We start from the raw sequence: 17544 nt of genomic DNA, 5'->3' as shown, positions 1-17544 counted from the left end.
TCATTAAACCTATATTGATATCTTATTTATTAAAAATTACACAAGCAATCAAGGTCATCCTGGCTAACACGGTGAAACCCCATCTCTACTAAAAATACAAAAAATTAGCCAGGTGTGGTGGCGGGCACCTGTAGTCCCAGCTACTTGGGAGGCTGAGGCAGGAGAACTACTTGAACCCAGGAGGCAGAGGTTGCAGTGAGCCAAGATCGCACCACTGCACTCCAGCCTGGGCAACAGAGTGAGACTCTATCTCGAAAAAAAAAAAAAAAAGAAATTACACAAGCAAAGATCATTCTCTTTTGGGCCAGGTTTATAGTTTTGTAACCCCTATGCCACATTTTTGACACCTCATAGTATTTCACTGGGATAAGTATGAAATTGCCTGATTAATAAATGCAAACAAAAATGTATGCTTGCAATTCTTAAGACATTTCTAATATTACTTTACCGATAATTTTACAGCTACCTTATTTATTAAAGATTTTAATTAAGTTACATGAAGTTGGAAAAGCATTTTCTTTTTTAGTATCTGATTTAAGTGCTTTTATTTTTTGTAAGCCAATTAGAGCTCTTTTATATATTTTTAGTAGTGAAACATTGTGTACACAACACATAAATATATACGTTAGGCATGTTAATGTTATTACAGATTCATAAAAAACTTTTTTTCCTGTATTAGAGTTTTAGATTCTTGATAACCTGTTTTACAACCCTGGGCAATTGTCAGCTAAATAGCCTTAAATTTGCATATTAAAGGAAGCAACTCAGGTGAAAGTCAAATAGCAACATTTATATTATAAAATAGAAAAAAAGGTTGGATTATAGAAATTATAAAGTCCTTTAAAATACACACACACACACACACACACACACACACACACACAAAGATACTATAGCTTTTACTTCAGAACTTTTAGCCATGAGATAAATACAAATTTACCGGCTTGCAACAAAACTTGTTGGATCTAAACAGTGGTTTTTATCTTAATAGAAAAATAACAGCAGATTTAGAGCGGCAGAAAAGAAGAAATAGAGAAAAGGGGGACTTAGGAACGCTCTAGTTTGCAGGTTGACTTTAGGGCTATTTTTCCTTAATGTAAATGTGCACAAAGACCATATTATTTCCATAAACTTTGGCAAACAGAGGTGCTATTAAATCTATAGAGTGCTCAAAAGGAGGTCATTCTCCTTGTTTTCTCCTCACTCTTGTTTCTTGCTTTTTTTTTCTTAAAAAAAAAAGGAGGAACTGAGCTGTGGTCTAGGGTTTTTGTGTGGTGGATTGATACGTGCTGCTTGTTGGCAGCACTCTACAGTGTGTCACCACTGAGCCGTTTCCACCCTTTTATGTGCCTCAAGTTTCTCTCTCCAAAGGTCTGTAACCTCAGAGAGGGCTCAAAATGCCAGGTGATCAGCCCTTGTATGTGTTTCCTGGATGAGCCATTTTTAAAATTAAGTTTTTGGGGGCCCTGCAGGGCCACTGCATGTCATGGGGGATCAACCCCTCAGACACTCCCATGAGGCCCAGGGGTGCCTTTTGGCCGGAAGGGGCAAAAAGGCCCTTTCTCTTCACAGCTGAGAAAACTCAGTTTCATTAACATATGAAAACAACAGTTCAGTTCCTCATGCAAATGCACACAGAAAAACCAAATTAAGATTAAATTTGGGAGAAAAAGCAACAGAGAGGACCCTTTAGAATGCATCTCTGAACTAGAATTAGGATCCTAACAACAAAGAAACCCAACAATTGATCACTGAGCGCTCTAATGGTAAAGAGAAATTAAGACCAGCTGGTTGTTAATCTTAACTTTGGCCAAGACAAACCCCAATTCACTTACTTACCTAGGGATGGATCTCAGGCTGAAGACTGCTCTCTACCGTCCTAGAAGCAGAAAAAAACAAAACAAAACAAAGCTCATCTTCCCTGTTGGAAGTGAGCTCAAACTCCATAAAGGAGTTACCTGCCTTTCACCATTATGAAGCAGGAAAAACTTGCCTTCCTTATGTTGGAAGCAAGTAAAACTCCAAGAAAAAGAGGAGTTGTACAGCAAAATAAACTTTAGATCTTGACTAAATTTTGGGAGATCAGGGCTTCTCTGGAGGGGGTGCTCTCAGACCTCAGCAAATTGTCCTTTTGGTTTGAGCCATAATGTTAGCTCATGCTGGTACCAAGCACCAATAGGAGATTTGTCAAAAGTCAGGGGCGTCTCCATTCACGATCCCCCCACAGTTACCAAAATGTGAACCCTGAAAATCTGAGCCATGTCTCAGTTAATTTAGAAAGTTTATTTTGCTAAGGTTGAGGATGAGCCCATGACATAGTCTCAGGAGGTCTTGACAACATGTGCCCCAAGGTGGTCAGGGCAAAGCTTGGTTTTAAACATTTTAGGGAGACATGGGACATCAATCAATATATGTAAGAAGTATTAGTTCCCTCCAGAAAGGCAGGGACAGTTGAAAGCAAGGACCCCCCAACCCTGGGGGCTTCCAGGTCACAGGTAGATGAGAGACAAATGGTTGCATTCTTTTGAGTTTCTGATAAGTCTTTTCAAAGGAGCTCATCAGAATATGCGTCTATCTCTGTGAGTAGAGGGATAACTTTGAATAGAATGGGAGGCAGATTATCCTGAAGGGTTCCCAGTTTGAAGGGGACCAAGATATTTTCCTTTCACAGGGGTACCCATTTGTTGATTCTCTTTTCTTCCTTGGACATCTTGTGATTTCCTCTTTCCATTTATGGGGCACACCAGGCTTTTGGGTCTTCAGGTATAAGCACTCAGCTGGGAAGCTGAGATCCTAGAAAACACAGCTGGAAAGAAATACAGGTCACACTGCATTTGTAGCTAGTGAGACTTTTCTTTCTTCTAGCTGCCTCTGGTTTCATTGTGGATCTTGAGAGGATTGCTTTTCACCTCTTTGGAGATTTCTAGTTCATCCTTCCTTGGCTAAGTCACAACATTAGGTAAGGTTTATTGGTTTTGATGAGTTACTAGAAAAGTTACTTTAAAAAAAAAAAAGCTGGTTACAGTGTTTATAAAAGATAATTTTACAAGTAAAGTAGGCTAGCTGCTTTTTCAGAGTCATATATGCGGAGTCCAGGCATAGGGCATGCTTTTGTTGCCTTATTCATTAAGGGGATCCACCCTGAAGTCAACATTCAATCAAGAAACAGGTTAAGTTGAAAAGACCACCTCTCTAACTATATTGGTCTCCAAAATATGACTGTCTGGACTTTACCTAGTTATTTTGAAACTCTTTGTAAAGTAAATTTACATCTACAAAGAAAATTTCTATTTGTAAAGGCATCTTTCTCCTGCATTCAAACCACTAGAAACTTTTAAGATAGGAAAGACATTTGCTTAATGTTTAGACAGCAAACCTTACCTATCTTTAAGATCCTTTCCCTGTCAATCTTTATTTTGACAGAGCCTTTAACTATGTTCTTCTTGTCTCACAAATAACGCTGCTTAGATTTAGGTTGTGTGCCTTTGGGATGTAAATTTTTACTTAAGGAACCATCCTTTTAGAAGTGCAAATTTAGGACTGCCTAGCTAACAATTGTTTAGGGCTTGACAGTTTAAAGTGGGTAGAGAAATCATTTGAAAACTGGAAAATGAGAAACCTAATAAAGCTATAAAATCTCCTGTCTGTGAGTCTGTATGTCTACATGTGTCATGTGTATGTTGTATTTTATCACTAAAATGTATGAAAGAACTCTAATTAATTGGCTTAAATAAAAAGTAAGTGCTTAAATTAAATATCTTTTTTTTTTTTTGAGACGGAGTCTATGCTCTGTTGCCCAGGCTGGAATGCAGTGGCTCCATGTCAGCTCACTACAAGCTCCACCTCCCAGGTTCACGCCATTCTCCTGCCTCAGCCTCCCAAGTAGCTGGGACTCACAGGCGCCCGCCACCACGCCCAGCTAATTTTTTGTATTTTTAGCGGAGACGAGGTTTCACCATGTTAGCCAGGATGGTCTCGATCTCCTGACCTTGTGATCCACCCACCTCGGCCTCCCAAAGTGCTGGGATTACAGGCGTGAGCCACCGCGCCCGGCCTAAATTAAATATCTTATCAGAAAAATAGAAAGTAACTCAAATGACTCTTAGTATACATGACTTGAGTATGTTTTTGGTAAATAAGATGTTTTGTTTCCTAGAGTCCATTTTTTTTCTTTTGGGCTATTTATAGCTCAAGAAAATAGAGTGAAGCACACTTTTGTGAGCAAAATTGAAACATTTTATTTCTCTTTACACGGTTTTTCCAGAATTTGGAAACTAAGTATTTTTAATTTATAACAATGTAGTTATTTGCATAAGTTCATCAATAATATGTTTTCTTTTATAAGAGGACACATTGGAGACACTGATAATTTTACCAAAGCTTGGACTGGAAAGGCATATTTTCAGATACGACTGGATTGCTTTAAGGAGTTGAGGCTGGTTTCACCAAACTGATAAAAGGGTCCTTGGAAAGACTGGCCCAATACTTTGTACAGTTCCCTTACAAAGTTTGTGACCTTATGGTAAGTAAAAATGTCACCTTCTGACAGGTTCATGAACCTCAAAATACTCTGGGACATTGAGAAGAGTTTACCCAATTCATACAGGCATTGCAGGCACAGTCTGATGGTGAATCCTTGGCTTGGCCTTCTAGCCCCAAGAGGCTTTTAAAAGTCTAATCTAGGCTGGGCACGGTGGCTCACGCCTATAATCCCAGCACTCTGGGAGGCCGAGGCGGGCGGATCACCTGAGGTCAGAAGTTCAAGACCAGCCTGGCCATAGTGAAACCCCATCTTACTAAAAATACAAAAAATTAGCCGGGTGTGATGGTGCGCGCCTATAATCCCAGCTACTAGGGAGGCTGCGGCAGGAGAATCGCTTGAACCCGGGAGGCGGAGGTTGCAGTGAGCCGAGATTGCACCATTGCGCTCCAGCCTGGGCAACAAGAGTGAAACTCCGTCGCAAAAAAAAAAAAAAAAAAAAAAAAAAGAAGTCTAATCTGATATTCTTTATGCAAAAGTACCAGCAAAGCCAACTTAAGAGAGCCTTTACGGTGGATCACTATTCTTGCTGTACTTTATGCAAATAATCAGACCAAGTATAATAAGACTATAAAACTTACTTTACAAATAACTTGGTACTACTAAGATTTATCTTTGGTAGAAATGGGGAACTTGGGAGAGCAAAATTACATTTCAGAAGAAAATTGTAGAACACTTGTTTTGAGATTCTAGCCCTAATCATTACTTTTGTAGAGATGGGGTCTCACTATGTTGCTAGGGCTGGTTATGAACTCCTGGCCTCAAGCAATCCTCTCACCTTGGCCTCTCAATGTAGTGGGGTTATAGGCATGAACCACCACACCAAGCCTGCCACTTTTTTTTTTCTTTTCTTTTACTTTTTTTTGGACAGAGAGTCTCACTGTGTCGCCAGACTGGAGTGCAGTGATGCAATCTCGGCTCACTGCAACCTCAGCCTCCCAGGTTCAAGCTATTCTCCTGCCTCAGTCTCGTAAGCAGCTCGGACTATAGGCGTGCACCACCACGCCCAGCTAATTTTTGTATTTTTAGTAGAGATGGGGTTTTACCATGTTGGCTAGGATGGTCTCGATCTCTTGGCTTCACGATCCACCTACCTCACCTCCCAAAGTGCTGGGATTACATTTGTGAGTCACCGTGCCCGGCCACCTGCCACTTCTTAAAAAAAAATCCACTTGTAAGGACTGTTAATCAGAATGTATATTCAGGGCAACTTGAATCTATGCTCCTGAGTGGCCATCTTTAATCTTTTTTTTGAGACAGGGTCTTACTCTGTCATATAGGCTGGAGTGCAGTGGCATGACCTGCCTCCCAGGCTTAAGTGATCCTCCCACCTCAGTCTTCCAAGTATCTCTGGCCACAGGCCTGAGCCACTATGCCAGGATAATTATTGTATTTTTTGTTAAGATAGGGTCTTGCTATGTTGCCCAGGCTGGTCTTGAACTTCTGAGCTTAGGAAATCCATCTGCCTTGGCCTCTCAAAGTGCTGGGATTATAGGCATGAGCTACCATGCTTGGCTGATCCTTAATCTTTATACTTGAATAAGTTCTCTTTTAACTGGACTCTGAACTTTTTGATTATTTTAGTTTGACACTATACTCTGATGTATGTAATAAAGTGTTTAAAGTTATTTGTTTGAAAGATGTTTTTTACTATGTAAGGCTTCACTGTAAGTGGTATTATATTAGTGAATACATGTATGTATATAGTAAAGATTTTATAGACACATTTAATAAATCTAACAATATTACTTATTAGCTGTATTGTTAACAGTGTTAATTCACTCATTGTAAGTGGTTACCAAGTTATAATATCTGTAGTGACATCTAAACACTTCTTTCAAAGATATTTTGTAGCATGTGGTTTACAGGCTTTGTAACCACCATTTTCAGCAAACTAACACAAAAACAGAAAATCAAACACTGCATGCTCTCACTCATAAGTGAGAGTTGAACAATGAGAACACATGTACACAGGGAGGGGAACACCACACACCGGGGCCTGTCTGGGGGTGGGGGCCAAGGCAAGGGATGGCATTAGGAGAAATACCTAATGTAGATGACAGGTTGATGGGTGCAGCAAACCACCATGGCACGTGTATACCTATGTAACAAACCTGCACATTCTGCACATGTATCCCAGAACTTAAAGTACAATAATAAAAAAAGAGTGTTACTTCAATTAATCAATGTAATATATGAAGTGTGACGGCATCTATGTTTATAAGATAATTTTAAGAATGTTACTTTTAAGTTGCATTAATAGTATTAATTCAGTCAATAAAAATGTTTACCAAGGTCTAAATTATGTATGTTTAAATATACTTCCTTAATAAAAACTTTTTCTTATACATGTTACATGCTTTTTTGTGAAGAGGGTTATGTTAGTTAATGCATATTATGTATGTAATGAAGTGTTTGTAGATACATTTAAAATATGATTCTAATAATTTTCCTAAAAACTGATGTTAACAATGTGAATTCAGTGAGTGTAAGTGGCAAGTAAACCACAATGTATGTAATACAGTGTTTAAAGATACTCCTTTAAAATATTTTTAAAAACCATCTGCCTGCCTCGACTTCCCAAAGTGCTGGGATTATAGGCATGAGCCACCACGCCCAGCCTATCTCTTTTTAAGAGTATTCACTGTTGCATCTATAATAAATGCTACTGATTTTTATATGTTGATTTTGTATCCCTATCTTTACTGAATTCATTTATCAGTTCTAACCCATTTTTTGGTAGAATATTTAGGGTTTTCTAAATACATGATCATGTTGTTTGAGAACAAGGATAATTTGACTTCTTGCTTTCCAATTTAGATGACCTTTCTTTCTTTTTCTTTTGCTTGATTGGTCTGGATAGGACTTCTAATATTATACTGAATAAAAGTGGTGAAAGTGGGCCTCCTTGTTTTGTTCCAAAGCTTAGAGAAAAGTTTCAATTTTTCTCAGTTTGCAGTTAGATGTGGGTTTGTCATATTTAGTCTTTATTTCACTGAAGTACATTTCTTCTCTACACAGTTTGTTGAATGTTTTACTATAAAGTTGGATTTTAATTATACTATATTTACTATATATTTATTTTACTATGAAGAATGCTTTTTAAACATCGATTGAAATAGTAATATGGTTTTGGTTCTGTTAATGTGATATATGAGATTTTATTGATTCATGTTGAATCATGCTTGCATCCCTGGGATGAATCCCATTTAATCATGGTGAATGATCTTTTCAGTATGGATTGAGTGAGGATTTTCTAGTATTTTTTGAGCACATTTTTGTCTATGTTCATTGAAGATATTGCCCTGCCTGTAGTTTGTTGTTGTTATATCCTTATCTGGGTTTAGTATCAGGCAAATGCTATCTCATAGAATGTGTTTGGAAGTATTCCCTTCTTTTTATTTTATATATATATTTTGAGACAGAGTCTCGCTCTGTCGCCCAGGCTGGAGTGTAGTGGCGCGATCTCAGCTCACTGCAAGCTCTGCCTCCTGGGTTCATGCCATTCTCCTGCCTCAGCCTCCTGAGTAGCTGGGACTACAGGCACCCGCCACCACTCCCAGCTAATTTTTTGTATTTTTTTTTAGTAGAGACGGGGTTTTACTGTGTTAGCCAGGATGGTCTCGATCTCCTGACCTTGTGATCCGCCCGCCTCAGCCTCCCAAAATGCTGGGATTACAGGTGTGAGCCACCGCCCCTGGCCTCTTTTTAATTTTTTAAAGAATGTGAATAGAATTGGTATCAGTTCCTTTTTAAGCATTTGGTAGAATTCATCTCTGAAGCCAGATCCTTGCCTTTTTGTTGATGGGAGACTTTTTATGATGCCTTAAATCTCATTACGCTTACTGTTTTTTTCATATTTTCTATTTCTTCATGGATCAATCTTGGTAGATTGCTTGCATCCAGGAATTTACGCACTTCTTCCAGGTTTTCCAATTTGTGGGTATACAGTTGTTCATAATAATTTCTAATAATTATTTTTGTGTTATCAGTTATTATGTCTCCTTTTTCATTTCTGATTTTATTTCTTTGGGTCTTCTATCTTTTTTTAGTCTAGCTAAAGATTTGTCTATTTTGTTTATCTGTTCAAATCCTCAACTTTTTGTTTCATTGGTCATTTGTATACCTTCTTAGTCTCAATTTTATTGATTTTTCCTCTGATCTTTATTATTTCTTTCCTTCTACTAAATTTGGATTTAGTTTTTGCTTTTCTAGTTGCTTTAATATATTGTTACGTTGTTTATATAAAACCTTTTTTTTTAAACGTAGGCACTTATTGCTATAAACTTCCTTCTTATCACTGCTTTTGTTGTATTCTTCAGTTTTTTTGTATATTGTGTTTATATTTTTGTTTCCAAAAATTTTTAAATTTCTTTACTGAACCACTGAATATTCAGAAGCATGTTTTTAATTTCCATACATTTGTGTAGTTTCCAAGGTTCCTCTTGTTATTGTTGTCAAGTTCTTTTCTCTTGTGGTTAAAAAAAAACTTGATATAATTTTGACTTTTATTATTTTGTAGCCTAATATATAGGCCTGGAGAATGTTTCACATGCTAATGAGAATTATATGTACTCTGAAGCAACTGAGTGACATGTTCTGTAAATGTCAGTTAGGCTCATTTGGTCAAGTGTGTAGCTTAACTCCAATTTTGTGGTTGTTGTTGATTTTCTGTCAGAATAATCTGTTCCTCAAGAGATTATTCTTGAGGTACCCTACTATTGATATATCACAGTTTTTCTCTCTGTTTAGATCTATTAATGTTTGCTTTATGTACTTGGGTGCTCTTGTTTTGAATATATATTTATAATTGTTATATCTTCTTGGTAAATTGACCCCCTTTTTTTGGCAGGGAAAAACTTTTTTTAATTACCAACTCAATTCATTTGGTGTATTTCAAAGGTGCAATACTTTTCTTCATTTATCAGTGAAAGAAGTTAGAAATTAACTCCCCCCAAAAATCAGCAAATGGAAAACAAATGTCCTTGAAAGTCACAATCACATATATTGTGTCCTAGAAAAGAGGTGAGGCAAGACAGGCTCCACCCACTTCCATGAGTTTCATCAAATACTGGATCTACTCCAGGGTGGAGAGAAAAGACAACTTTCAAAAAGGAGTATGTTATTAAATGAGGCATTTACTATACTCCTTCCTAAGAGCACCAGATGGGGAACATGTTTTCTAAACTAGATCTAGAAAGTGGAAGGTGGAATCAATCCATCCTCCTCCCCTTAAGGGCTATCCACTGGTTAATTAATTTAAAAAAACAAGACTAAAAAACCCCACATACAGTCCTTGAAAAAAAGAGGAGAAAAAAAAACCCCAAACACTAAGATGTCCCAGATTACTCTCCAGAGTGGAACCAGGGAGCAGCTTCAACAATTCCAATTAGTCTATATGTCTTGCTTTTAAACAAACAAAAAATTTTTTTTCAAACTACAAAACAAAAACTAGTACTAATCACTTTTCTGACAATACACAATTACTCAAAATTAACTAGTACTCGGAGGGGGAAGCTATGGGCCTTGTCTCACACGAGTGCATGTGGGTTGGTGCAGGACATTTGTCATTATTGCAAAAAAAATTTTTAATTTTTAATCTTTAGTTTGATTTAAACATGGCTTTTAGTATGATGCCAACACCAGCTGTGCAGAAAGGGCTCTGGAGAGATGTTCATAGCAGCACACACCTGCGGCTCTTCTTTCTGGAGGCTCCAGGGCAGCCAATATTGCTTCGTCAAATACATTCTTTAGGCCTTTCTGTGTGAGTGCAGAATACTCCACATACCTGACAGCCTTCAGGTCATGGACCAGCTTTTCAGCAGTCTCTGGAGTGATAGGCTTCTGTTTGTTCTTGGCAAGTTTCTCAATAGTAGAGGGGTCATCTCTGAGATCAGTTTGGGTCCCAGCAAGCAAGAAAGGAGTCTTTGGACAGTGGCAAATTATCTCAGGCACCCACTTTTCTTTCACATTTTCAAATGAAGATGGAGATACCACTGAAAAACAGACTAGACATACATATGTTTGTGGATAACTCAGTAGTAGTAATCTGTCATAATCCTCTTGCCCTGCAGTATCAAAAAGCCCGAGTATATGGTTCTCCACCAATCATAACTGTGACTGCACGGTTGTCAAAAACAGTCAGCGTGTGTTCGATGGAAATTTGTTTGTTGTGTAGGATATCAGGAGACTTGTTTTACCAACAGCACCATCGCCCATAACACCACACTTAATTGTCTGCATTGCTGAAATAGTTTTGTATCCACCTTAAATATTTCAAATCTGATGTTGACCTCAGCTTCTCCACTGGGGTGTTCGAAATTGACCCCTTTATCATTATATAGTGACCTTCTTTATCTCTTTTTACATTTTACTTGTGGTCTATTTTATATGATATAAATATTGCTACTCCTGCTCTTTTTTGGTTTCCATTCGCATGGAATTTTTTCTCATCCTTTCATTTTCAGTTTATACATCTTTATTGATGAAATTGGTTCATGGTAGGTAGTGTATATATGAATCTTGTTTCTTTATTCATTCATCCACTCAATGTCTTTCAGTTGAAGAAATGAGTTCATTCTTTTGATAAATAAGTACTGATAAATAAGTACTATTGTCATTTTGTGACTTGTATCTTCATTGTTTTGTAACTCCTCTCTTTGTTTCTCACTGTCTCTTCTTTGTGGTTAATTTTCTATGGTACTGTGTTTTAATTTGTTGCTTTTTATTTTCAGTGTATTTATGAGAAAATTTTGCTCTGTGATTATGAAGATTACAAAAATATCTTAAAGTGATGACTTTGATCACAAAGAAAATAATATAAACAAAGAAAAAAACTAAGAAAGCTCTACACTTCATCTTCCCCACATTTTGAATTTCATTGTGTCACTTTATGTATCTTTGTATTTCTTCTCTCTTAACAGTTTCTGTAGATACTTTTGTTTTTGATAGATTTGTCTTTTAGTCATCATACCAAAGTGATAAGTAGACTGCATACTACAGTTACAATTACAAAATTTTGAGTTTGTCTGTGGGCTTATTTTTACCAATGAGTTTTATAACTTTAGATGTTTTCTTTTTTGCACATTTGTGTTTCTCTCTTTCAGATTGAAGAAATTTTCTCTGGCATTTCTTGTGAGATGGGTCTGATGAGATGCATTCTCTTAAATTTTGTTTGTCTGAGAAAGACTATCTCCCCTTCATGTTTGAAGGATAGCTTTGCTGGTTACAGTATTTGCAGTTGACAATTTTAGTCTTTCTGCACTTTACATGTACTCCCACTTTCTCCTGGGTTGGACAGTTGCCATTTAGAAGTCTGTTGCCAGTCAGATTGGAGCTCTTTTATATTATTCACTTATTTTCCCTTGCTGCTTTTAGTATTTTATTTGTCTTAGGCCTTTGAGGGTTTTATTATCCTATGCCCTAGGGTAATCTTATTTGGCTTTACTCTGTCTGGTGATCTCTGACCTTCTTATACTTGGAGATTTATATCTTTCTCAAGTTTTGGAAAGTTTTCTATTATTCCTTTGAATAGACTTTCTTTTTTTCCCTTTTTCTTTTCTGAGAAGGAGTCTCACTCTGTCACCCAGGCTGGAGTACAGTGGCATGATCTCAGCTCACTGCAACCTCTGACTCCTAAGTTCAAGCAATTATTTTGCCTCAGCCTCCCAAGTATCTGGGGTTACAGCTGCGTACCACCACACCTGGCGAATTTTTGTATTTTTAGTAGAGACAAGGTTTCACCATGTTGGTCAGGCTGGTCTGGAACTCCTGACCTTTAGTGATCCACCTGTCTCAGCTTCCCAAATTGCTGGGATTACAGGCATGAGCCACTGCACCCTGCCTCTTTGAATAAACTTTCCATTCCTTGTTTTTGCTCAGCTTCCTCTTGAACACCAGTAATTCTTAGATTTACTATTTCGATGTGATTGTCTATATCTTGTAGGCATTCTTTATTACTTTTCATTCTTTTATCTCGTATGTGTATTTTCCATTAGCCTGTCTTTAAGCTCACTGATTTCTTTCTCTGCTTGATGCATCTGCCATTGAGAGCCTCTCATGAATTTTTGTTCAGCAGATATACTTCTTAGTTTTAGGATTTCTGTTTGATGTTTTTAAAAAATCATTTCAATCTTTTTCCTTAAATTTCTCTGATAAATTTCTTAATTGCTTTTCTGTATTATTTTGTATATCACTGAATTTCCTTAAAAATACTACTTTGGGGCTGGGTGCAGTGGCTCACGCCTGTAATCCCAGCACTTTGGGAGGCTGAGGCGGGCAGATCACAAGGTCAGGAGTTCGAGACCAGCCTTGCTAACATGGTGAAACCCCGTCCCTACTAAAAAAATACAAAAGTTAGCAGGGTATGGTGGCAGGCGCCTGTAATCCCAGCTACTCGGGAGGCTGAGGGAGGAGAATCACTTGAACCTGGGAGGCAGAGGTTGCGGTGAGCCGAGATCGTGCCATTGCACTCCAGTCTGGGTGACAAGAGCAAGACTCTGTCTCAAAAAAAAAAAAAAAAAATACTATTTTGGATTCTTGATCAGAGAGCCCATCTATCACTGTTTAGTTAGTGTTGGCCAGTGGCTTCTTGCTTTGTCCACTCAGGAAGATTATGGTTTTTTTGTTTGCTATTTTTCTTATGAATGTACATCTATGTCTCTGCATTAAAGGATTAGTTATTCATTCGAATTTTCTCTAGCTGGCTTGTTTTATTTTCTGTTGGGTGTGTTTGTTACAGATTGTTTGCAATTTACTTTGAATATCCTTTTTGCTATGTCACTACCTCCTTTTTGGCACTAGATGGCACCTTAATCCCAGGTTTGCCTCAGCTCTAGGAACCATTCAGAGCACTTCTTGGGCTAGATGAGGGAGGTCCTAAAGGGAATACCAGGGAAGCGTGGCAAGGCTAGCTAGGGATTTATGGTCTGAGAACCTATGAAACATAGCTCCTACAGCATGGTGTTACTGAACAGCCACTGTGGTTTGGCATCTCCTTTGGCTAAATAGCTAAATTTCCCAGGCTGGGGATACTAGTTGCAACCTAATCTCTTTGTTTCTGGGTGTCCTCAGGAGTTTTTCTTCCTTAAGGCACTGGCTATACTTCTTGTGGGTGTCTTCTGCCTGGAATCCCAAGATGATGGGATAGCTGGTTGTCTTCCTTAATCTTCTTCTTCATCTTTTTTTTTTTTCTGTCTAGTAAGCTTTAATAGGTGAAAAATTATCTGCACACTTGGTGTCCAGCAGATTTGTGATAGGATGTCAGAAATATAAAAGTCTTACTCTTTTATATCTGCATGGATTTTTTCACTTCTCCATTATTTCAGTAACTATCTTATTCACATATTTGAGTTCTGTGATACTGCTGATGATAATCTTGGTGCATTTAAGATTTCCTATGGGTCAGGAAGTGGAAACCAGCTTGCTTCTACTCAGCCTTTTTGGTGATGTCACTGCCCTTATGAATTTTGAAAGCTTTACTGTGAAGGGTGTTATGTGAGTAATATGTAGTAAGGTATTTGTAGACACATACTTACAAGATATTTCTAAGATGTTGCTGAAAAAATGAATTTGTAAATGTATTAATTTAGTGATTTCAAGTGTTTACCCAATTGCAAATATATAATCAAATGTTTAAATATGTTTCTTTAAAGAAGTTCCTTATTATACCTCTTAAAATCCTTGTTGTGAAAAGTGTTCTTTCAGTAAATGGATATGTGTGTGAGGTTGTAGACACTTACATTAAAGATAATTCTAATAATGCTGTTTATTAGATGAGTTGGTAACTATGTTAACTCATTCAATGCAAGTGCTTACCACATTATAAAGTATGCAATAATGTGTTTAAACATGTTTTAAAAGATGCTTTTGTTATTCATTTTAAGAGCTTTGTAATGATGAGTGTTATTTCAGTGAGTGGATGTAATACTATGTAGGGAATAGTTAGTAGACACATGCCTAAAAGATGATCTAAGTATGTCATTGATAAAATGAGTTGGTGACTATGTTAATTCAGTGAATGCAAGTATTACCAAACTGGAATGTATGTAATAAAGTGTTTAAACATGGTTCTTTAAAGATTTTTCTTACCACGCATTTTATTTTACTTATATATATATTTTTTGAGATGGAGTCTCACTCTGCCACCCAGGCAGGAGTGCAATGGTGCAATCTTGGCTCACTGCAACTTCCTCTGCCCCCCAGGTTCAAGTGATTCTCCTGCCTCAGCCTCCTGAGTAGCCGGGACTACAGGTGGGTGCCACCAGGCTTAGCTAATCTTCTTTGTACTTTTAGTAGAGACGGGGTTTCACCGTATTGGCCAGGCTAGTCTCGAACTCCTGACCTCAGGTGATCTTCCCGCCCCAGCTTCCCGAAGTGCTGGGATTACAGGTGTGAGCCACCGCACCCAGCCTCTTTCCATGCATTTTAAAAGCTTTGTTCTGAAAATTGTTACATCAGTGAGTGAATGTGGCTCACTATAAAGTGTTTATAAGCACATGCTTAAAAGATGATTCTAAAAATGTTACTGATGAGTTGATAATAGTGTTAATTCAGTGAATGTAAGTATTAATTAAATGCAAGTGTTTACCAAATTGTAAAGTACGTAATTAAGTCCTTAAACATGCTTATTTATAGATTTTTTAAATTATGCATTTAAAAATCTTTCTTGTGAAGAGTGTTATGTTAGAGAGTACGTCTACTATTTCACTACATACACCTCACTAGGTTTGTAGGCACATGTTAAGAAGATAAAACTGATAATGTCACTTAAAATATATGTGGTTAACTGGATTAATTCGGGGAATTGAAGTGTTTAATAAGCTATCATATAGGTGTAAAGTAAGCTTTTGTTTTTTTGAGACAGAGTCTCACTCTGTCACCCAGGCTGGAGTGGTCTGCGATCTCGGCTAGCTGCAGCCTCTGCCTCCTGGGTTCAAGCAATTCTCCTGCCTCAGCCTCCTATAGCTGGGACTATAGGTGCCCGCCACCATACCCAGCTAATTTTTGTATTTTCAGTGGAGATGGGGTTTCACCATGTTGGCCAGGCTGGTCTCAAATTTCTGACCTCAGATGATCCACCCCACCTCAGTCTCCCAAAGTGTTGGGATTACAGGCGTGAGCCACCCTATCATGGCCAGCCAAGCATATTTTTTTAAAGATGTTTCTTACCATTGCATTTTGGGTAAGAAACATTCTATGGCAAAAAGCTTTTATTTTAATGAGTGGATCTAACATACGTAATGTATGTAGTGAGGTGTTTATATGTTGAAAGATAAATCTAAGACTGCTACTTAAAAGATGTGTTGTTAACTGTATTAATTCAGTAAATTTAAGTGTTTACCAAGCTGTATGGTATATAATAATGTGTTTAAATCTGCTCCTTTAAAGATATTTGTTACCAGAGAGGGTGATGTCAGCAAGTCGTTAGAATAGAAACTATCTCACTCTACTTACTTCCACAGAAATTCAACTAACAATTTTCCACAGTTTAGAATACCTTTGTAAATATGCCAGAACTTCGGAGTGAATCTGAGACATCTTCTTGAACTACAGACCGAGAGGAGCCACACATAAAGCGTAAGAGGAATGATTTCACTTTGACCAAGTTGCTCCTCTCCCAAAACTGCACAGTGCCACACACAGAGTGTTTTCCAGTAACCATGTTATTTATTCAGAGGGAGACAAAAATTGGAGGTGAATATTTAGCTTTCCTATTATTCTGGGGCCATTCACAGGAGATACCATCTTGTCTCACCTCATGGGACATATTGGAGGGTATTAGAAGAGCTGGTCCTACCCTAGCCTATCTGTTTTTCCAGCCCAGTACCATTTTATCTCACCAATACTCACACTGACCCCAGGGCATCCTGAAGGCTCAGATCTAGCCTTTCTTCCTCTTTGCAGAAAGACTTTTCTCTACCCAGACATACAGGGACAGCATTGTATACACCCACCTTAGGTGTTCTAAGGAAAAGCACCTATCCTGATTGACATATCTGTGAAAGCAAACAACTTTCCCAGTGGAAGGTGACAGAATTTGTGCTGCTCTGATTAAAATTCTCTGGCTTAGTGCTTGCTATAGGTGTAGGGTCAGATAGAAATTGCAGGGAAAGATTACTGTTGCCTTTTTGGTTCCCTTCCCTGCCAGTAGGTGAAAAGCTAGCCCTATGGCCTGTAGTATAAATATAAGCGCATCTGTGTGTGTGTGTTTGCATTATGTTTATTACATGCACATTTATACAAATACGTATTTATGTATGTGTAAATGTATATTTTTAGGTGTTATTACATATAAGATCTACATTTTATTGTTTATAATATATATGAATTTTTTCTTGCTTGCATGCAAAGGTACCACCACAAACTGGCAGACAGTGCTACAATGTTGTATGTATAAATATTTATATTTTAACTTATATTTATTTATATGTTGATGATATATTTGTAAATGTTTCCTATTTCATTTAAAATGTATGCATATATGTGTGTGTGTATATTAATTTCCTGTTATGGTTTTACTTGTGCCCTGTATGCTTAAACATTCCAGACTGATCGATTGTGCTACATTGTTTTCTGAGACTACAGATTCCAAAATGCAGAGTCCCGGCTGAGGCTTTTTCTCGTCTAAGTGGGAAGATGCGGCTGTACATTGGACTTTACGTGTCAGGGCCATCTCTTCCCTTGGCATTTGGGGAAAGTTCACTTCTCCTACAGGAGGGAGCAGAGAAAGTTGGCTGACTGTTTCAGGGCAAACAAAGGAACCAAATGTCTATGGAACCTGGTAATATTAGGCAGTCTTCCATTCAAGTCCTATTTGGACACTGTCTCTCTGAAATTTTAAGAACAGAAAAACCCTCAGAACCTTCCTGCCACCGTGTTTGCACCTCACTGCTCCAGCCTCTGGGGCGCATTCCATCCTTTCAGCCTGTGACTAGCAGAGAAAAAAATTACATGTTTTCTTGCTCCACACATACCTTGAGGAGAGCAAAAAAATTAAATTTTAA

General features: G+C 37.8%; 1 pseudogene; it reads right to left on the bottom strand.

Moving 5' to 3' along the window:
* Window positions 1-10100: 10100 nt before the first annotated feature.
* Window positions 10101-10826, bottom strand: LOC129041326 (cell division control protein 42 homolog; annotated as a pseudogene).
* Between the last annotated feature and the right edge of the window lie 6718 nt (window positions 10827-17544).

Source organism: Pongo pygmaeus, chromosome 6 (genome assembly GCF_028885625.2).
Source record: "Pongo pygmaeus isolate AG05252 chromosome 6, NHGRI_mPonPyg2-v2.0_pri, whole genome shotgun sequence".
Classification (NCBI taxonomy): Eukaryota; Metazoa; Chordata; class Mammalia; order Primates; family Hominidae; genus Pongo; species Pongo pygmaeus.
This window is presented reverse-complemented; position numbering and strand designations above follow the sequence as displayed.